Consider the following 21,683-nt stretch of genomic DNA (forward strand, 5'->3'; position numbering starts at 1 on the left):
CTACCACCATGCATCTGTTTGCTGCTAAGATCCGGGTGGTGTGTCCCTCCCTGTTGCTGAGGGTCTAGCCCAGGCCGTGCACGCTGCCAGGCACACTGCTGGGGAGGACCACGGTGGCTCCGAGCTCTTTGCCAGGGCCTTGCAAGGGGCTCAGGCTCCTCCCTGGGAAAACTGAGCCTTCAAGGCAGGGAACCCAAGAGGAACCCTTCTGGGTCCCCCTGACATTCATGAGCTATCCTTCCTTTCTCAGGTTACCAGAGAGGACAGCCCTCCCCGGAGACAGCCATGTTGTTGTGTCCACGTTGTCCACTGAGGGTCTCGCAATCCTGGATGGGGTCAGGGCTTCTGGGGTTTGGTCTTACTCCTGTCTTCCTCACTGAGGGACTCCAGGAGTCAGGTGCTGGGCTTTCTTTCCAGGTGTGTCCCAGCCAGGAGAGACAAGAGCAGCGAGAAGTGAGGCTCGCCTTCTGTGGCTCTCCTCAGTGCCCCTGCAAAGCCCTTGAACCCTGGACCCCGGCCAATCCTGCATTCTCTCTGCCCCTCTCCAGGAGGACTGGGGGGGGGGGACAGAAGGGACGCGTTTTCTGTCTACTGTCAGGACCGGGGTTTGCCAGTCCTGACCCAGGTGTCTGGACAGTCTTTGCATTTCAACTCAGCAGACTTTGCCTGCCCTGTTCTTTTGCTTCACTTTGGGGGGTTCTGGGAACAGAGATATCAAACGGGCTGGTGCCTGTCCATGAGCAGGTGATGTTTTAGTGACCGAGACAGAGGGACATGGATTCTGTCACAGGACAACTTATTGACCCTCATTGAGGGTCTCACAAGTACAGGGAACAATTTCAAAGGGGAGCAAGGGGTGACTTTGGGGGAGAAGAGGGCATTTGAGGCGGGCCCTGCTGAAGCCCCACAGGCTGGGCAGTGGGATTGCTGCCATGTGCCACGGGAGGGCCTCTGGACTGCCCAGCACCATGAGGCTCACAGCCAAGGGCCAGATGGGACCCTGGAGCCCTCAGCAGATGACAGTGAGGAGCAGGTGCCCCATCCCCAGCCCCGGGCACTTTAAAGTTCCCTTCCCATCTGCATCGACCGGGGCACGTGGCCACCGCACTGGCCCAGTGGGGGCTACGGCTAAAAGTGAAGCTGAATGTGCTGCAGGAAAATCTTTCAAATGTGGACAGGAAACCTCTGTAGGTTTCGGGTGAAGATTCACACCTGTTCCACAGGTAGTGGGGCCACGGCTAGGGGCAGACTTAGGGTAAATGTGCTGGAGGAGTCAGGACCCAGACAGGTCTCAAGGAAGGCTTGGCTTATCTGGTGCACCTGAGATTCCAGCTAAGAGGGGTTGGAATCTTCTAGAACTCTACCTCCATGACTCGCTTTCTACCTCTTCTAATGGGTCTGTGCTCTGGGAAACAGGTCTCAGGTCTCTGCTGGGCCCTGTGGGTGACAGCTGCGTGAGATGGGATGTGCAAGGAGATTCAGGTGGAAGGGCAAGCAGGAGGTAGCCAGGGACCAGAGCAGAGAGTGTGGTCCCCAAGACAGTGGGGCTGGACTTCCAGGACCTCAGCCTCAACACGGGAAAAACTGGCACCTCCCTGTCTCGGTCCCTTTAAAACAACAATCTGGGGACTCACATGTTTGATGGATAATTAAGTTTTGGGGTGGGAGGAAGGAATAGGGAGGAATGCAGACCCGCAAAGCCGCAGCGCTGTGAGCCGCTGCCCACGGAGGATGCGTCCTAATTGGTCATAAAGCCTCGAGAGAGGAGAGTGTAAATCAATGGGAAACAGGATTCTAAAATAAAGCCTGTGACGTGTGCTCTCTACTCTCCAGGACAGCAGCCACGCGGAGAAATGAGAAGGGACCCGGGTTATGTTTCTGCAGGCGGCAAAGCTGTGCCGGGTGGTGAAGAGGAGGCGATTCCTCCCTCGGCACAGCTGGCCGGCAAAAGCCAGAACCATCCCTGTGACCAGGAGCCGGACTCCCCCAGCCCTGTGGGTCGCAGATGCATTTGCCCAGCTCTTGTCCCCGGTTTCCTGGCCTTTCCCTTCCTCTCCCCCCAGTTGTAGGGGATGCTAGTTCTCCAGATTGGACTCCGGGGTGCCTAGGCCGTGGTTCTCAAAGTGTGGTCCGGGGCACCAGGATCAGGGTCATCTGGGAGCTTGTTATACAGACACACAGATTCTCAGCCCCACCCTGGACCGGCTCAATCAGAAACTGTGTGTGTGACGGAGCCGCTGAAATCTCCCTACTTAGCAAAAGACCCACGTAGGGTCCAACTCCATCAGCTACAGTCCTCCAGGTGTGCGTGAGATTCCCAGACTGTGCATCCTCCATTTCTGCTACTTTGTAGGTCAGTTTGCTTCTTTATGGTGACCACTAAACCATCCATCTAGCAACGCATGGAAATACGTCCCAGGACCTCATCCTGGCAACCTCACATACACACAGTAATGTATATGTGAGTGTATGTGTAGGTATACATTATACATTTATATTTGCATATGTAAATTGTGCGTGTGGGTACACACATGCATGAGGAAAGAAATGTCGTTGTTAAAAATTGTGGTTCTCCCCCTCCTCCCCGCCCCCTGGGAAAAAAACAAAGAAAGAAAAGGAAGAGGAAAGTCCCCGGTGGGGCCGGCAGCCACCTGCGCTTTCACTGACCCTCCAGGGGATTCTGAAGAGGGAGAAGAGGGAGAACCGCTGGGCTGGGGGCAGACGCTGCTGCTGTCCATGGAGGACCAGGTCGTCAGGGGTCACTGCCTGCTGCGGCCGGATCTCACCTGCTCAGCTGCTCTCCTGGCACCTTCCTCCCCGGCTCCTCAGCAGGGTCACAAGGACCCTCTGTGGCTTGATGGACCTTCGCACCCAGCAGCACGGCCCAGCCCCACCTCCTCGCTGGCCCAGGCTGCTCCTCTGTCTGGGAGGCCCGCGTCCTTCCCTCGGCCCCTGCTCGGCGCTCCCACTGCCTACACGGAGCGTTCGTGTGTGGTATCTCAGTTCCTTGTCCATGAGCAGCTTGAGGTCAATGCTGAGCTTCTGCTGCCCCTAACTCAGGGCTTGGGGCACAGGGGGTGCTCATCAACCCTCTGGGAATGAAGAAGGCACTCAGATCCCAATACTAGGAGGATCGAGAACAGTGAGTGGTCCTGGGGCCCCTCTGGGGTCTCAGGTTCACAGAGCAGGAGCCTGCTCAGCATGAGCACCATCTAAGCCTCCCGTGCATGCAAAATTAATTTCGAAGCGACAGGAGAACTGAATCATGTATAGCGTGCTGTGTATCGACGCATCTCTTGGAAGGTTTTTCACTGTTTTCCCCCAGACAAGTAGGACTCATAAACAGATGTTCAGGATCACCCCTCTTGTATAAATCCAGGCCTACGCCTGCTGGCTGTTGGGGGTGTTACAGCACCCTAAAACCTAGGGCACAGGGAGGCAGAAGCCAGGGAGGGAGGTGGCCTTTGTCACCCACCTGCACCCCTGACCCCTGGATTCTTCTCCATAATTCACCTAACTGCTGGGCAAGGGGCAGCCTGGGGCGTGTCCTTGCTGGCCGCTCAGGAGTGAATGTTGGGTCCAGCCAGTTGGTAACTCATGGTCAGTTTTCAGTAGGACAAGGAGAAGCTTCCAGGTCCACAGAGCCTGCTGGGCCCACCCCAGGGCCAATCAGACCTCAAATCATCTTCTGGCCTCTGCATGGGCCACAAATCAGTCACTCACTTATTTGGTGGTTCAAAGTACAGCAAAGTAATGGGATGTGCTCATGATGGTAGAACATTCTGGAAAGATGTTCCAGATCCTCGAGAAGACAGGGGTCCCATTCAACTTCATCTTAGCAGACTGGATGCCCAGGTGAATGGTCAACCCTTAGGGTCAGAGTAGGGGGCTGACACCTTCTGTGACCTCCTCCGTAAGGCACGTTCCCCTGCCACATCTTCCCCTGGGACCCAACACTTGCCTTTTTATTGTTTATCTGATATTGGGAACTGAACCCAGAGTCTGGGATGTGCCAGGCCAGTGTTCTATCACTAAGCTACATCCTTAACCCTTAATTTTAAATTTTATTTTGAGACAGAGTCTCGTAAGTCACCCAGGATGGCCTAGAACTTTCGATCCTTCTGCCTCAGCCTCCCAACTCCCTGAAATCTCATGCTTGCCTTTTAGAGTATAGATAACAATAGGAATTATTGAATAACAAACCCAACAATTACCAAATATTTCTTAAGGTTATAATTTGCCAAAAAAAAACCTCATCGAGTCCTTTCCACAATCCTATAGGAATGGTTCCATTATTAGCCTGGTTGTACAGATGAGGAGACCGAGGGTCCAGGAGGTGAAGTGAATTTCCCCATAAATGGTGGAGTCGGGTTTCAAAGCACAGACGGCCTGTTTCCACCTCCTGCACTCTGACACTTCCCAACTTCCCTCTGGCCGAGGCCATCCCACTCCTAGATGACGGACTGATTGACCAGGACACCAGCTCCTTGGCCCTGTTCACTCTTGTGTCTGAGGCATCAACCACAGCACAACGGGGAGGTGCTCCATAAATGTTCTGAGTGGACGGCCCAGCTGGGGAGGTCAGAACCGGAAGAGGGCAGGCATGGAGAGGGTCACATGGGGAATTCTGGAACCTTCAGTGGGCCTCACCACCTCCCCTCTCCTCTCTCTTCTCCAGATGCATGTGATCTTCCTCTTCTCCACATTCCAACTAAAAGGCACCGGGGCCGCTGACCCCTCGCTCGGTGGGTGGACAGATGGGCGAGCAGAGGCAGCTGGGAGCTGGGAGTTCATGAGTCTCCATCTCCGAGGGCTGGGGCGGGGAGGTCAGCGGCGGAGGCTGAAGCCAACTGTCGCCGTCAAGGCACAGAGGCAGCAGCGAGGGGCAGCTTCGTGCAGCAGAGGTCCGGCTTTTGGAGGGAGACCCGTAAACAACGGGCCCTCAGCTTAACAGGATTGAAATATGATGCGATTCAAAGGGAATGTCACCAGGATTAATAGCCCGTCGCCTCCCGGCTTGGAGCGGAAACCACGCCGCTGCCTCGAGTTACGATCGCGCTGGGCGCCTTGGCTGCAGGGGAAACTCCCTCCAGTTGGCGCAGCGCGGCGCGGGACAGGAGCTGGGGGCACTCTGCATGTTGGGACCAGGCTCCAGTCGTCCATTGTTAACAGGGACAGAGCTGAGGGCTGGGAGGGGAAATAGAACTCAATACGCAGAAAAGTAAGAAAGTTCCTTTCCCTTCTCCAGAACACAGGTCTGCACTTGCCTCCAGACACCAGGGGAAACAGAGTCCCCTGGAGAGAGTGACAAGCACAGACACCACTGAGTGGCAGGGGCCTGAGGACAGAGGAGCTGGATCTTGCCCAACAGCCCCTGACCCTCGCCCCCTGCCTGGTCAATGGGGGAGGGAAGAGGTCAAGGATAGGGCGACGAGGGGCAGCCTGTTTAAACAAAGACCCAGGCTTCCCTGCTGGCAGAGGGGAGCGCCCAGGAGGCCTGTCCGCGGAGGACCTGCTGAGCTCCCAGGTCACCTTAAAACACCCCGAGACGCAGTTCTAGCTCCGGGAGACGCAGGCCTTCCTGGTCTTCCAGGTGGTGCTTCTCAGTATGCAGACGGGACCAGAGGTGTGGGTCCTCCCTCAGGTCCCCCAGATGGTGGCTTCTCTAAGTTTTAGAAGGAGAGCCACGCCACGTGGCTGTCTCTTTTCCTGGTGGGAAGCAATGATTAGCCCTGCCACTCTTCCCCTCGCCAGGAGGAAACCCCTGCCTCCCCCGCTCAGAAGGGGTTTTATGAGGAGTGGCAGGTAGAGAGGAGGTGACAAGGAGGCAGACAGCTCTTCTGCTCTGTTTAGGAGGCCCAGGGGCCAAGAGAGGCCGAGGACCATTGCCTGTGGGGGAGGCCACACGTGGTCATCCCGCTCAGCTTTGCAGATCAGCAGGGAGATTCTGCACACAGAGTCCCCTGTGGCTGTTAGGAGTCTGAGCAGAGACATCTCCGTTCCCTTTAAAAATAATCCCTGATAAGACCCCAAGTGGTCAAACTGAGGTCAAGACCTGAATAAGGACCTGGCAGATCCAGATATACCCCCACGGGCTTGGCTACCTATTCAGGTGGTCTGGCTCAAGAGCAGAGGAGGTCTGCACAAAGACAAGATGCTCATGTTTAAAGATGAAGACAAGCTGTGTGTCGTGCACACACCTATAATCCCATTGGCTCCGGAGGCTGAGATAGGAGGCCCGAAGCAACTTAGTGACACCCTGTCTCAAAAATTGAAAAAAATAAAAAAAGTACTTTTAATTTATTTTTTTGGTGGTGCTGGGGATTGAACCCAGGGCCTTAATGTATATGAGGCAAGCTCTCTACCAACTGAGCTATATCCCTAGCCCAGAAAGAACTGGGGATGTAGCTCAGTGGTAAAGTGTCCCTGAGTCCACTCCCCAGAACCCAACCCTGCAAAGAAGATGAAGAAGCAAACCCTGTAGGAACTCATCTCTGTTTATTTTTGTGTATTTGCACTGAAAGCTGTCCTGCAAACACATTCCCATGGTGTGTGTGCATGTGTTCGGCTCACGTGTGTGCGTGTCCACACGTGCGGGTCCCCTGTGCGTGTACTGCTTGGATCCTGCTGCGTTACTTATCGACACACTGTGCTCGGGGTGAATGAACTGACTGACGACATAATATTAAGACTTTTCTATATAAAGTGCCAAATCAGGGGATTTTTCCCCACCTGAAATTTGAAAGCACTGAGCCATCATCCATCAATATTCAAAAAAAAAAAATCCCCAAAGCTTTAAAAAATTAACATTCAGTTAAATGTCTAAGTCAGCGCTTGTTCACTCCACAGAGTAATCCCTAGTCATGACTAAAAATTATATATTTGCCTTTAATTGCCACATCATTATCCCTACACACCTGAGATAGGAATGTAAATTCGATATTAACTATTAAAATATGCGTTTGTTTTCTAAGTGGCCCTTATCCAGCAAATGACTCTGTAAAATTGGAAAGAAAAAAAATGGACCTGGAGCGAGGAATAATAACCAGGTATCCCCACCTCTCTGTAAATCACCTGTACAGTGGGAGAAGGAGGGGGGAGGGGAAGGGAGGGGGAGGGGAGGGCTCTAATTAAACAAAACTGAGATAAACCGCAGCAGCGAGGTCTCTGGAGTCAGCTGTCTTGAGTGAATTATGGATCTGGGAGTTTTATCTTAGGCAAAGTTATTAAGGAGGTTTTATGGCCGCCGACAATGGGGGGTTGGAAGGGGGCATCCTTTCCTAAGAAGGGGGTCCCTTTGTGGTGAATGGCTTTGGCCCAAACCGAAATGCCATCTTCTACTCCTAAGAAGATTGGAAGGGGAGCAAGAGGGGAGGGAAGACCTCCTTCCACCTGCAGAGCGGCTGTCAACTCAGGTCGTCGCTTGGTGACAGGGTGGGGGATCTGCCATCACCTGCCACTCCAGCCTGGCCGGGGACACCTCCCAGCCGGGACTTCACCGTGAACACAGAAACATGGAGGACCCTCTGGTTCCCTGGCGTACACTTCGGCTCTTAGTGGCCTCCTTAAATCTGGCGCTCCGGGGTCACAACGTCCAGGGGCGTCGCGGGAGACACCCTGCCTTGTCTGTCAAGAGCACTTGAGAAATGGGAGACGGAAAGCCGGCAGAGCTGCAGATGCATAATTCATGGCGAGGCTGGAGCTGCCGGGTGTGAGGGGCCTGAGGATGACTCTCGGCCCATTTCCATTTGCTCAGAGAGCGCAGCCATTTACCTGCTTGTAGGAAGTGACCGTGTCAATGCCGCGGGTCGCCTGGGCCATCAAGGGAGATTTCTGCAGCCATAGAGCAGGGTTCAGGAATCCCGCCCGCTCTGGATGAGCGGCCTCTGCAGGCCGGAGGAGCCCAGCCCCGCACACACCTGGGGGACAATAGCCCTGCAGTGAGGATCTGCTGCTCAGTGACACAGGCGCATTGCATTGGCTGTGCCCTGGCTGGTCTCCCGGGTCCCTTGCCGTCTGAGGGTCATGGGCCCTCTGCCCTGGGGCAAGCTGAGCAGGTGAGGGGAGGCTCCCGGGCACCTCTGCCAGGGGCTCTCCAGCTGTGCAGGCCCTGGCCATCTGGGGAGGTGGGGTGTGGGGTCCCTCCAGGTTCCCAGAGCCAGGAGGCCCTGCACCTGTTCCCCTTTCCTCCTGCCATTTTGGTTTCTCACTAGGGGAAGGACCCCGTGTCCTCCTGAGGACCACTCCAGCAGACCTGTCTTCTGTCACCCTCTAACGAGGTCCCCGGTGTCCTGAGGGCCAGATGCTCTGGTGGGAGTCCACACCACCCTCCTCCAGCAGCCAGGCCTCTCTTGGCCACCAGGGCCAGAGGGGGAGAAAGAGGGCTCTCTCTGGTGGACATCGATTAGATGGGAGTCACCTGCCAGGACACCAGGTGGGGGTGGGGACCCTGAGCAGCTTTCTCTGTAGAACAAAATACTGTACCCAAGGCCTGTCACCGTCCCACCAGCCAACTCCTATTGGCATTTTAAAAGAGAAAACCGTTATCTAGCCCAAATGCTGGGTCGCGGTGGTGAGCGTGTGCAGCGTGTGCAGCGTGTGCAGCGTGGGCGCCTCCTCTGCATACAGAGCAGCAAGACCCACATTGCAAATTGGAAGACAAGACGCCAGGACGTTTGGGATCCTTGGCGGGGTGGAGTGTGTGTGCTGACAGCTGGAGACAGTCTGTGGAAATCCCTCCAAGGGGAAGAAGCAGGATGTTAAGGAATTCCACAGAACCGCCTCTCCTCGCCTGCCACCTCGGGATTTCCGACTTTCGTGTCTTGACCTGCTCACACCATTTTCTCTCTTTGTTTGGAACAAGCGCAGAGCTTTATTGTGTTAGCTGGCTGCTTGGAGTGTATCTGTTCTCCTTTGATCATCACAGTGAACCTCGGAGGTTTTCAGGGCACGTATCAATAGTCTCGCTTTATAGATTAGGAAGCTGCGGCTCAGAGAGGTTGTCTGAGCTGCCAGATGCAACACAGTTAGCTGCTAGGTCATGGGGACTTGGACTCCATCGTGCCTTGGAATTCCCTCCTTTGAGGCCTTCCCACACAGCTAAGTGCTGCTTGCTGAGAGATTGGGAAGGCAATGGCTGGAGGCCAAGTGCTCCCAGAGCCAAGCCCTGTGCAGTAAGGTTCTTTTGCTCAGTGATTCAGGGTTTGCCTGGTCCAAACCCTGGCTCTCCCTCCCTCTAGCACCAGCAAGTTCCTTACTTCTCTGTGTCTCTCTCCTCCCATCTTTTTTTTTTTTTTTATTAGGACATTTAATTATGCAAAACAACGGGCTTCGTCACTGCCCGTCTGTGCTGGTACCACACTCTAACACTTTACCTGGTGTCAGCTTTTGGACACAGTGACCCAAATAAGTGACGAGGATGACTGAAAGGGATAGTTATTTCTGCTCGTGGTTTCCGTCCGAGGTCGGCCGGCTGCATCGCTCTGGGCCTGAGGGGGGCAGAGCATCGTGACGGGAGGGCTTGGCGGAGGAGAGCGGTCAGTCCAGGGAGCTGGGAAGCAGAGAGGGAGGGAGGGACGGAGGATGGGGACGAGAGACAGGCCCCAGTGACCTGGATCCTCCAACCATGGCCCTCACCTTCAGTTCCCACCACCTCCCGGGAGTCCATTCAGTTACCCATGGATCTGTCCACTGATGAGGTCAGCCCCACCCCTGGACAATGCGGCACTGGGGCCCTCAACCCATGAGGCTCTGGGGACCTTCCAGATCTGAGCCCTGACAACCTCCATATTGATTCCCACCGCTAGAGGCTTGAGGGCGGGGGTCATGCTCCATCTCCCTGATGTGTGCCGGGGGAGGTGGCCTGGCGTGAGATCCGTGTTGGGGGTCCATTCCATAGGTCCATGCCGAGCGCCTGCTCTGTGCCCAGCCCTGGGGACACAGCTGTTAACAGGACAGATGCAGCCTCTGAAAGAACCCAGGAGTCCACGTAGCTCGACGTTTTTTTTAGATCAATGAAGAACTAGGCCTCGTGAGGAAGAGAGCCCCGCGGCCACTCAGCCAGAACGAGGCCCCGCCAGGGCTCTCCCCGGGCCCCTCCTGCTGGCCCACGACTAGGCAGCTGGCAGCAGGTCTGGGAGCCCGTTTCTTTGTGCAGAGGCTGGGGGTGAAGCCAGCACAGAGAGAGGGGGACACGGTGGCAGGAAGAGATTCCAGGAGAAGGGGAGCCTGGGCTATGGGCGGGAAGGGACGGCCGGAGTGGGCATCCCCGACAACAGGGGCTGGAGTGCCACAGAAGTGCATGGTGGGAACTTGTGACTTCTTTCAGTTTGAGGGCCAGGATGCCCAGTCCCCGGTCCCCCCCAGGAAGGAGTGATCTATGGAGCCTCAGCCCCACTTTTGGGTGCAGGGCCAGTCATCAGATTGGCTCTCTGCAATGCAAATGAAGAGAATGACTCTTGCTTCTTGGTTTTGCATAATTAAAACTGAAGAACAGAATTTGCCTCTCAACTTAAGCCCCATGAAAATGCACAGAAAACTCTTGAAATATGACTCATTATTACACTGATAAATCACCCAGATCTCGTGCCTTCTAGTTACCGCTGAATTTCGGTCTATAAAAAGCAGGTTCAGCCAGCCACTCCTTCTTTCGAGGGTCAAATGCCCGCTTCTTGGCAAAGTCAAAAGGCCCCCGGGGGCTGGAATTTGCGCCCCTCTGCAGGCTCACCTCATTGGCTGCCATCCTACCCTCTGGCCAAGCCGTCTCCTTGGGAACTGGGATTTGCCCCTCTGCTGTTGCCCAGGCTGCCTGGGACACGCTCTGTCACCTTCAACTTGGCAGCTCTAGGCGCATCCTTCCCCCTCAGTTTCCCTGTCACCTCCTAGGCGTGTCACCTAAGCTTCTTTGCCACACCTGTGCCCCACGCACACCTGGAGAAGCTCCCGCCACCTGCCACATGCCTGTGGGTGCATCTCCGTCCAGCAGAGGGCGCTGTCCTAGCTTTATGCCCCAGGCACAGAGCACAGCGGGTGCTTCCTACACCAGCCCGGCCATCTGGATACTGAAGGACCTAGCGACCAGCCCACTGAGGTTTCCTTGAGACATCTCAGTGAAAGTAAGGAAGGCTATTCTGAGAGCTGGGGGTCACAGTGGTGCACGGATTGATTTTTCATTTGAAGAGGAGCCTTTCAAAAGCACCGCCCAGCCATCCCCACAGGCCTCTCCTGAGAGGCCTGCAGGCGCCTCTCATTGACCCAGTGCCTTTGGAGAGAGTCCTGTCCCCCAGCCACCTCTGTGGGAGGGTCCACGTAAAATGGAAGAAGACAATCAGCCTGCCCAGGGTTGTTAATGGCTTGGTTAATCCACTCTGCTTCAGGGAACGCTTTTTCCTCTTCCCTAGAAACGGGATTCTAGAAGGAGCCTAGCCCCAGGCACTAACTGTGGAAGCTCCTGGCTCTGTAGCCCCGCAGCCTGATGGTCCAGGTGACTTTGCTCCCTGTGGCTGTCAGAGTGACCATTCTGGAGGCTCTGAAAAGCCAAGGTCAGGGCCAGGGCTTTAGCCCCCACCCGCTTCCCCTCCATATTGGGCAGAATTTCTCCTGGGTCATCCCTATCAGAAGGGGAAGGGCGGGGCTGACCGTGTGATCTTGGGGTGTTCTGAATGTTGCCGTTCTTTCTACGAGGAAGCAGTGGAGGCTCAGCAATGTCGAAAGAAGTTACGATAGAGTGGGACAGAAATCATGAGGGATTCCCCCAAATCTGGGAGGAGAAGGGCCTAGAATTCTAGGGAGCGACGGAGGATGGTGTCGGCTCCAGCGATTCCAGTGTGACATCCAGGGGTGGCAGCCGGAGGTCCCCGGAGGGAGGGAGAGTGTGGCAGAGACAGACACTTGGGTTCAAGTTCTGCCTCTCCTAAGTTCAGGACCTTGAGGGTTCACTTCACCTCTTCGGTCCTCATTTTCTTCACCAATAATCGATAAAATGCGACTAACGCCCACCGCAGGGAGTTACGGCACGGAGTACACACCTCAGGTACAAAACCACGCTCCCAGCCTGGGTTCTTCAGAAGGGGTAGAAACAACGCCAGCTTCCAGAGCTGCGTGGCTCTGCCTCCCGCCGCCATCTTTGGTGGTTGTCTTGATTAGACCTAATTAAACAGCAGTTTCTCAAAGCAATTTACTCCTAACAAGTCTTCGTTTTAGTTTCATTTAAATTACCGAACGTTTACCTTGGTTTCATTAAGTCACTGTACAGCCGACATAAACAGGTTTGGGAGGAACAGCAAGTGACTCTTAGCAAGACAGTGGTGGCTGCGGAGACAGAGGTGCTGGACAGAGGTGCCCAGGCAGGTGGTGCGCTGAGGACCTTGGGCCTCTGCTGGGTCCCCTCCCTCTTAGCACCCGGTGCTCCCTGGGGTCACTTCCAACTGCTGCTGCCTTCTCAGCTTCGTCCGGAGGCTGGCACTCACAGTGCCACCTGTGCTGCAGGCCAGGAGTGTCACAGAGCCACGGGAGGGTCCCACACCAAGGACTGGCTGGGCCTGGTATGTCAATCCCCGGCTCCCTCTGCCCTGGGGTTGGGCAACTCTGGGGCGCATTCTGCACTGGCCCCAGGGGAATTAAGCTCCCCGGGTACCTGCCCGGGGTCCTGGTGTCTCTCCTATAAATCGCCTGCTCTGGAATCCTTCATTCAGGGTTTGCTTTGGGGGCAACTCGAGCCTAAGAGGGTACGTTTCACTGGGGGACGGAGGACACAGGAAAATGGGGTGCTTCAGTTACGCTCAGGTCACTGTATATGCGAGTACACCAGCCGATCCTCCAACAATTTGTACAGGATACAGTGTGTCCCATCTGACCCATATCCTGTGGGACAGTGGGCATTTGGGGGAACAGCGTGGCCCTGAGGGAAAGTTGGGATCAACCCCGTCTGTCCAACCCCAAAGCCAAACAATGTCCTCCACCCGTGACCCCAACCCTGAGTCCAAGAGGCCAATCTACAGCCAGTCAGTGTCCAGCCTGCGGATGCACCTCCTGGATTTCTGCGCTCCCTGAAATGCTCACACACAAGCAGGCACGAGAAGTCGGGCAGAGACGGCAGGAGGGACCCACCGGAGCCTGATGCAGGCTCAGCTCCCACCTTGACACACAGGTCATAAACCTGCCTGGAAGAGCCCCAGACCGACTCACAAATTCTATTCCAGAATAAAGTGGGATAGACAAGGCACTGAAGCCCAGCTCTTCTTATATTTCAGACAAAGAAAAAAAGGCAGACCCCAGTGGATTAGAAAATTGGCATTGCATCTTAAATATCATTCGACAATCAGGGTGCATTCTACTGAGCTCCTGCTATATGCCGGGCCTGTGCTGGATGCCAGGGATCCACATAATAAGAAGGAACAGGCTGGGGTGGGAGGGGGGACACACAGGTTTGGAAAGGGCTGGGACACTGAAGGGTGTGGCCACCTTTTAAGTTTGGGGACCTCCCCTGAACCAGGCCGTGTGCTAGGAGCTGAGGAAGAGGAGATGCTGTCTGCCGTAGGAGGTGGTGGTCTCCTGAGGTTCACGCGCAGCTAGTGAACAGGTGGCGTTCATTCTTTGCACATTTATTAGGTAAATATTTACCGAGGGCTTTCCACGTTAATAGGTGCAACGGTTAAGAAAACACGCAGGTGGAGGCCGCCGGGAGGGACCAGCGGACACCACTCGCAAGTTCCAAGAAAGCGGAATGGCCCATGGCGTTGGGGACTCAAGGCTGCGTAGCGCCCCCCGCTGGAGAGTGGGTGCACTGAGTCTCCGCGTTTCTATCCCCGACCTATGACCTGTGCCTTTGACCTTCCGGCCTTGGGCCAGACAGGCTCCGACTGTCAAATCATAGCAACAGAGCGTTGATTAAGGCCCTTACTGTTTGCTTGCTGTTCTGAAGCGGTTTGGCACCCAGGCAATTAACTCCATCTGTTTTTCTCAGGTTGGTTCCTACCCCGAGAGACACTGGGCAGCTCCCTGTTCCCGGGAAGGTGCCCAGGTCCAAGCCTGAGTGGCTCTCGGCTCACATTTCCCACCCGGCACACATTCCACAGGCTCTTCCTCTCTAATCTGATAGGAAAGAGTGTCAGCTGTGACAAATAGGGTTTTAAAATGGCCAAGGGAAATATAAACAAAGAGATCTGCTCTTCAGACTCTGGATGAACAGTTCTGGAGAAAGAAACAGAGAAAGGATTTTCATAGACTTAACCAGGGAACCAGCTCCAATGGAAGGGGCCAGGGGCTGGCAGCACTGGCTACATTCCTTACGCAAGGCATCTGTGATGATAAAGAGGTGGTGAAAGGCACCCGAGATCTGTCTTGTGTGGACTCGCCTGCATTTTGAGATCTCCTGGGCTCAGACGGTCCTGGGCATGAACATGGCCAAACACATCCTGGGTAAGCAAGAGAGGAATCCGCGGAGTTTCAGGGCTGGGTAACAGTACATCCCCGCCGCTTGTTTTAAACTCTTCTTTTTCTTACAATGAAAATTGTCTCCATTTTAAAAACAAAACAAACAAACAAACAAACAAAAAGCCCCACCATAGTCCAGAATGTGGTTTATAACATGGTGGAATATTCAGCTTTACAAAAGGACATTGTGGCGTGTGGATTAAACTTGAAGGTATTATGCCAAGTGAAGTGTTCCAAAAGGACAAACACGGATGAGTCCACCTATGTGATGTCCCTGGAGTGGTCAAGTTCACAGAGATGAACGGAGGTCATTGGGACTGGGGTGGGGGGAGCTGTGGGGAGCTGGTATTGAACAGGGACAGAGTTTCAGCTGGAGAAGACACCAAACTTCTGGAGATGGTCTGTGGTGAGGGTTGGACCACAGTTTGACTGTGAATTAACCCTTTGCTTGAAGATGGTTCAGATGGTTCCTTTTTTGTTATATGAATTTTTTTTTTACAGTTAAAAAACCCATAACATCACCAAATACCATTTTTGAGCTGAAATAGGGTCACAGGCAGAGAAGGATTGAAGTGGAGTGGGTCAGTCCAGGGCCCCTGAAGGGCCAGCTTTGGGCTGGCTGCTGCGGATCCCCTAGGGCAACCCTGCCATGGTGGTCCTAGGTGCTGACCCAGGAGAAACGGTCACTCATGTCCACCATAAGGCATACATGACACTCGGCTGTATGCGGAACAGGTTCAAACTGCCAACAATCCAATGTCCATCAACAGGAGAATGAATGAGCACTCTGTGGTTAAACCTCAGAGTCTCACACCCCTCAGCTACGGGGTGACGCACACGGCAACGGCACCCATCTCAAAAACGTTCTGCGGAGTGGAAGCAGCAGGTATCTACCCCGGGAGAACTCAGGATGGTGATCACGCGGGGATTGACTGGAGAGGGCACGTGGTGCTCTCCAGGGTGAAGGAGAGCCCCCGTCCTGGCTGGGGTGCAGTGACATCTGTGTACACGTTTGCCAGCGCTCATCCAACTTCTGACCTGCGCGTTCACCTTTGCCAATTTCAACATAACAAAAAAATAAATAAATAAAAGAGTCACTTGGGGACCTTCTTAAAAACACTACCCCCCATCCCCCAGCCCTGGAGAGTCCGGCTCAGTGACCTGCCGTCGGAGCCCGTCATCGGCAGGCTTAAAACCAGGTCCAGGTAGCTGCTCGGTGAACCGGTTCCAGCTGATGGTCATTCCTGCAGGTTGGTTTCCAGGCGAGAGCTAGACCAAGCCCTTTCTTGGGGGGTGACCAGGAACAGGTCCTTAGGAGCATGGACCGTGCGGCATGACCACAGGTTCAAATGACTCCCGTCCAACTCACTAAGTGACCTTGGGCAAGTTCTTGGCCTCCGTTTCCTCATCTGTAGGACAGGGTTGCCATCACACACAGTAGGAGGTGTGGGCTCCACATGTTTTTACTTTCCATAGTTACGATGCTCTGAGACCTTTCCCACCCCTGGAGGGAGTGACCCCTATGAGGCTAATTCCTAGGGACAGCAAATGGCTTGCTTGGGATCACACCTTTGCTGTGCAAACTGACCACCTTTATGAAACTCTCACGCACCCAACCAATATCCCCCTCCCTAAGCCATCTCAGGACCAAGGGCTGGGCAGGTCAGGAGGTCCCTGTAGCCCAGGGCCTGCAAAGTGACTCTAAATCCCCATCCCTGAATTCACCCTGTATCACCCGTTCCTTCTCCCAGTAACCCCAATAAAAGTTCTGGCCCTCGCGTGCCCCGGCCTCTCTGCCTCCTGACCAACCCGGTGCTTCCCTCCCTGGCCCTCCCTGGCAGGACGCCCCTTCTCTTGAGCCCCCTAACAGACGGTCTTTTAAATGGCACCCCTTTCTGGCCCATTAGCTTTGCCACACCCAAATAAAATACGTCTCCTGCAAGTAGAAGAGTTGCCTGGCACGTAGTAGGTTTTCAAAAGGCACAGTCGACGTAATCTCAGCACCCGCCGCTGCTATTTCACAGCCACAGTCTGTAATTGTTCATTTGGGGATCGTTTTGTGACCAAGCTCCAAAAGGCAAGGCTGACGCCCATTTCGTGTCACTCTGCATTCCCCGGCACCTCATGAGGGACGAGCAACGGGCAGGGGCCTCAGTGAAGCTCTGATGGATGAGCGAGGACCTCCTGGGTCTGCCATAAGTCCCTGCTTCACTAGATAATGAGACCTACACCAGAGAGGGAAGGTGACTGCCCCACATCACACAGCCCGGGTGAGTCAGAGCTCCAATCAGAACCTCGACTTCAGAGCCCCTCTCCCCTTCCAGCTGTTCACTCCCAAACCTGGGTCGGACCTCGTGGGCCGTAAAAAGACTCCGTTTCTGCAAGTTGTCTGTAAGCACAGGTGTCAGGTGTGTGGACACCAGAGCCGGGTCTCCTAAAGGTCTCTCCTTGGCTCACTGCGCTGACACTCCGGGTTTCTGGTCACCACCAGCAGACTCGCCACTACTTGGGGTGGGACAGACCACACCGTATCTTCCCAGACGGGAGCAGGTGGAGGGGATCATTCCCGGAGCCTGCAAGTCGCCTAATCCCCGTATCAAGCAGGAAAGCCGAGTCTCACGCCTTTGGGAAGGAAACCGAGGCAGCATTCCCCCCGGCTCCCCGGTGGGTCTTGTCACCCCTGGGTTCTGAGGACGGTCCCTGGCCTGTCGTAGACCTTCTGGCCACTCTCTGAATTATTCTTGGATCCCACTCTTAAGGGACCCGAGACTAGTCTCCACGGTGGATCATTGGAGAGCCGTCACCTAGAAGGTTCGCTCAGCCCGACCCTGGAGAGAAGCCCGCCTTCCCGCAGGATCCCTGGGAGCGCTATTGAAGGACTGAGACCGGTTTAAGTCACACGACAGCAGCCAGATCTCCCCCCCCCCCCAAGCCATTTTATTCATGTCCAGAAGCCCAGAACCGAAAGAGTGATGTGGGATAAAGGAAAGAGTCTAGACTTGGGGTCAGACAGGCCTGGGCTCATATCCGGGTCTGGCCACCCAACGGGTGACCTGTGACTTTGATCATGTTGCTTAATTTCTCTGATTTTATCTTCTTTAGAAAACGAAGAGGATAAGATCTACAACGCAAAGCAAGACCGCGAAGCCCTTGGCACGGTAACAGGGACACGAGGCACTGAAATGCAACACGGCGGCGAGGCGGACTCCTGCCCCTCAGCACGGCTCCCCTGTGTCTGTCGAAGTCTCTGTGTGTATTTTGTTATGGAGATGTAGTTCTCATATGGAAAATTCACCCTCTTAAAGTATGCAACTCAGAGGGGTTAGTGTATTTACAAAGTCCTGTAACCGTCACCCTATGTCACTCCACGTCATTTGCAACAGCCCCCAAGAAACCCTCAGTCCTCATTCTTCCCTCCCTCCCTCCCTCCCTCCCCTTCTTCCTTCCTTTTTGGTATTAAGGATTGAACCCAGGGACACTCGACCATTGAACTACATCCCCAGCCCTTTTATTTTTTATTTTGAGAAACAGCCTCACTAAGTTGCTGAGGTTGGCCTCAAATTTGTGATCCTCCTGCCTCAGCCTCCCAAGTGGCTGGGATTATGACATGTGCTCCTGAGCCTGGCTATGTCGTTCCTTTTTATTGGTAAGTAATGTCTGGCTATGTGAACGAGCCACACTTTGTTGGCTTATCCGCTCCCGACTGACAGACAGTGGGGTGGAATCACTTTCTGGTTCCTGTCATTTTTCACTCAGCGCTTACCACCTGTGCTGTGGGAGGGAGCTGAGGCTGGGGATGGGGTGGGGTCAGGGGCCTCCCTAAGGAGCTGTGGCTGGCTGGCTGTGGGCCGGGAGTCCAGGCCCTCCTCCCAACCTCAGGCTCCGTGGGCCTCCCGAGGCGAGCTGAGAGGCCGGGCGTTGGCGCTCCCCGCAGGGATCCGACACAGGGTTGGGCTTCGTCTAGGCTCGGGGGCTCGACAGCTGACTCCAAGTGGCTCAGTGCCAGCCTGTGAGCAGGGAAACGGCTCCATCCGACTGACAGTCCAGGAGCTGTCCCGGCTCCCCCTGGGCTTCCTTGGGGACCTCCTGCTGCCCTGGCCGCCCCCTCCCCTCCACTCCCAAGGCGCCGTCAGAGCCCCCCTCACCTCCTCTACCTCGGGGGCCCATTTCTAGTTCTCTCGCGCTTTGACCTGGACGAGGCCCCTGTCCAAGCCGAGCAGAGCCACCGGGGAGGCCACCCTCCCCGCAGCACAGGAGGGTGGAAAAGACGAGTGTGGCCAGAGGAGAAGGTCCACTCCGTCCGAGCCACGGCCAGGCGCTTCCATCTCCCACGCAGCGAGCAGCTACGAGGGGCCAGGACCGACCCCCGCTCAGCACAAGTCCCTGTGCGCCTACTGTGCGCCAGGCCCGGCGGGATCTGAAGGTCAGAAGAAGACAGAGGCCAGCTACCACGGGAACATGATGACCGCCAACAAGTGAAGGAAAATGGAGGAGACGGTAAAGGGGGGGAGGGGACAAGACCCAGGAGCAGCTTCAAGGGGAAGGACAGACACCAAAGGGGGAAGGGCCACGGCTGGAGGGGGATTCCGACAGGACACTCCGAGCTCGCGCACCCTCCCGTGACCTCTCCTGCCATCTCTGACTAGAAGCTGGGCCATGTGACCCGCGCTGAGGAGGTGATTTCCTGGGCTCCCTCCCAGCTGCCCCTGCACGGTCAGCCCAGGTGGCACCTGTAGAAGGTGGCACAGCCTGTGGCCTCTGCTCCAGGTGGCCGTGCCACCCCAGGCAGGAGAGCAGCCCAGCTGTCCTGGGAGGTTATAAGAAACCGCGGAGCCAAGTCACTGTCCCAACAGCACCGCGAGACGGACCTCAATGCCCACACAGGGACCCCGACCTGAAGGGACGTGGGAGCCTCCAGGACAAGGTCACCCTGAGCGCCTCTGGAGATAGGGAGCTTCTCAAATGCTTTTGTTTTCGAACAGAACTTCTGTCCGGCTCCAGCTCCAGGGCTCACTCACAAAGCCATCGAAATCCAAGAGCAGCGTCCCAACGAGGGCTGGGGGCCAGTGGCTGACATGCTGGTCTTAGTCCCCTGCACAAGCTCCAAAGTGCCCAGCTGACCCTGGTGAGCAGCCAGGCCCGGGCTGCACGAATCAAACCTTCCTGGGGGACAGTGACATTACGCTACCCCAGGGGGCACAGCGAGTACCCAAGGAGAGGCATATGGGGGACACTAAGTGCTGCTGAGGCTTCTATCCAGTGCCCCTTCTTCTAGACTCTAGGGGACTTTGCTTCCAGTGACCAGCCCACCATTGGTTCCATAGCCTGGTGGCTCCTGGTCTTTTTGGTGACCACACTGTGCTTCAGAGAGAGTGCATCTCACAGCTTTCCAGGAAGGACCCTCCTTGGCGTAAACAGAGTCATTACCTTTTTGTTCTTCTGTTTGCCTTCAACGCCTCCTGATTTGGATACAACAATGATTTGCTGGAGGAGCCAGAAGCTCAGGGGTGGGGAACTGAGACACGGATCAGAAAAGTCCAGGCTCCACTCAGCTGGTGACACCTGTGAGCAAGGCTAGACCCTTCCTCGGGCCTCTGTGTCCCCATGAACCAGAGAAGGGGACTGGATCAGACCCCAGGTCCTTGAACTTCCACCTGCACATGAACTCCCCCAGGTTAATTAAAACAGATCCCTGGGCCTCACCCCGGAGTGACGGAGTCGGTCTGGGGCCAAGGCCAGGAAGTTTCTTCTGACCAAGGTCTAGAGGTGCCTCTGATACAGCAGGACTGAGAAACCCTGCACTCAGTGGCCCATAAAGGCCTCTCTGGGTTCTGGACATGAAAGGCGATAAGATTCCTTATCCTGGAAAGAGAGAGGTCAGGGAAGAGATGGGAAGGGGCTTATTGGCACTAAGGATTCAGGCACCGTTTTGTCTGACAAAGGTTTTGAGGGCTGGGGACGTGGCTCAGGGCTGGAGCTCTTGCCTGGCACGTTCAAGGCCCTGGCTTTGATCCCCGGTACCCCCCAAAATGAAAAAGAAATGAAACACGAAGATACTGAACTGCACCAGTCCCTGGTGAGCTTCATCAGACGCCCTGGCGTCTCCCCCCACCTCCACGTCCACAGGCAGCATCCTTGAGAGAGCACGACGGGTCCAACAGCAGCCGCTTCTACCAGGAAAGGAGGCGTGGCCCTGAGCATCTCAGAGGACCCTGGATTTCAGGGGTTCTTTCAGGGTGTCCGGGGAGCTCTGCTGTGAGTTGCAGGCACTGTTAAGAGGTCACCCAGGGTCTACCTCTGGCCAGTCCCTGGCAGGATGATCTTCAGTCAAGGACTGGAAGCACCTTTGGTAAAAGTTAGAGCAGCTTATCACGTCACAGCCTGGACGTTAGGGACAGGGGAAACCTGTGGATGGTCTTTCTTTGGCTGCCCTGACAGCTCCTGCTCCCTGAGATGTAGAGTCAAGGTCAAGCCCAGCCTAGGCTGTAGGCTGTCTGTCATTCTTTTGGATCACACTGAAAAATAAACACCTTTTTTTTTTTCTGGTATTAGGAATTGAACCCAGGGGTATGTAACCCAACCCTCTTATTAAAAAAAAAAAAAAAAAAAAAAATATATATATATATATATATATATATATATATATATATATATATATATATATATATTTTAGAGACAGGGTCTCACTGAGTTGCTTAGTGCCTTGCTTTTGCTGAGGCTGGCTTTGAATTCACAATCCTCCGGCCTCAGCCTCCCAAGCTGCTGGGATTATAGATGTGTGCCCCTGTACCCAGCTACATTAAACACATTTTCCGTGTTTCTGGAATTCATTTTATAAGCCTGTATCTTTTCAAATTAGAAGCGATGAACTTTCTTTCTCAGTCTCTTTTGCAGTGGCCTGGACTCCAGACTGTGCCTGAGCTTAACTCTAAGGTCCAGGCTCATGGTAGGAGAGTCGGGCACAGGCAGATCCTGGGAACAGGTGTGGCTGCTCCATGCTGTCCTCAGAGACCGTGATGACAGCAGCTCACATGGCACATAATGCCCTTCGCAGGGTGTGTCCAGTGATGACAGTGCTGTATTTTCACGTAGCCATTTGGCAGGGGGACCTGGTACCGTTCCTGCTGGACAGCGACCCCGAGCCTGGTTCTCTGACTTCCTGGGAATCCTGTGAGCTCCTGATGGCTTTTGATAAGTTCTCTGTTGCCATCTGCCTTGAAGTACCTGGATACAGACGAGTGACTCACTGG

The 21,683-nt window shown here is 54.9% G+C and overlaps 1 protein-coding gene across 1 annotated transcript in view; it reads right to left on the reverse strand.

Moving 5' to 3' along the window:
* KAZN (kazrin, periplakin interacting protein) overlaps positions 1-21,683 on the reverse strand; it is a 346,502-nt gene that overhangs the window by 267,655 nt on the left and 57,164 nt on the right. The window lies entirely within an intron of this gene.

This window comes from Spermophilus citellus (genome assembly GCF_964194105.1).
Source record: "Spermophilus citellus genome assembly, chromosome: 9".
NCBI classification, from domain to species: domain Eukaryota; kingdom Metazoa; phylum Chordata; class Mammalia; order Rodentia; family Sciuridae; genus Spermophilus; species Spermophilus citellus.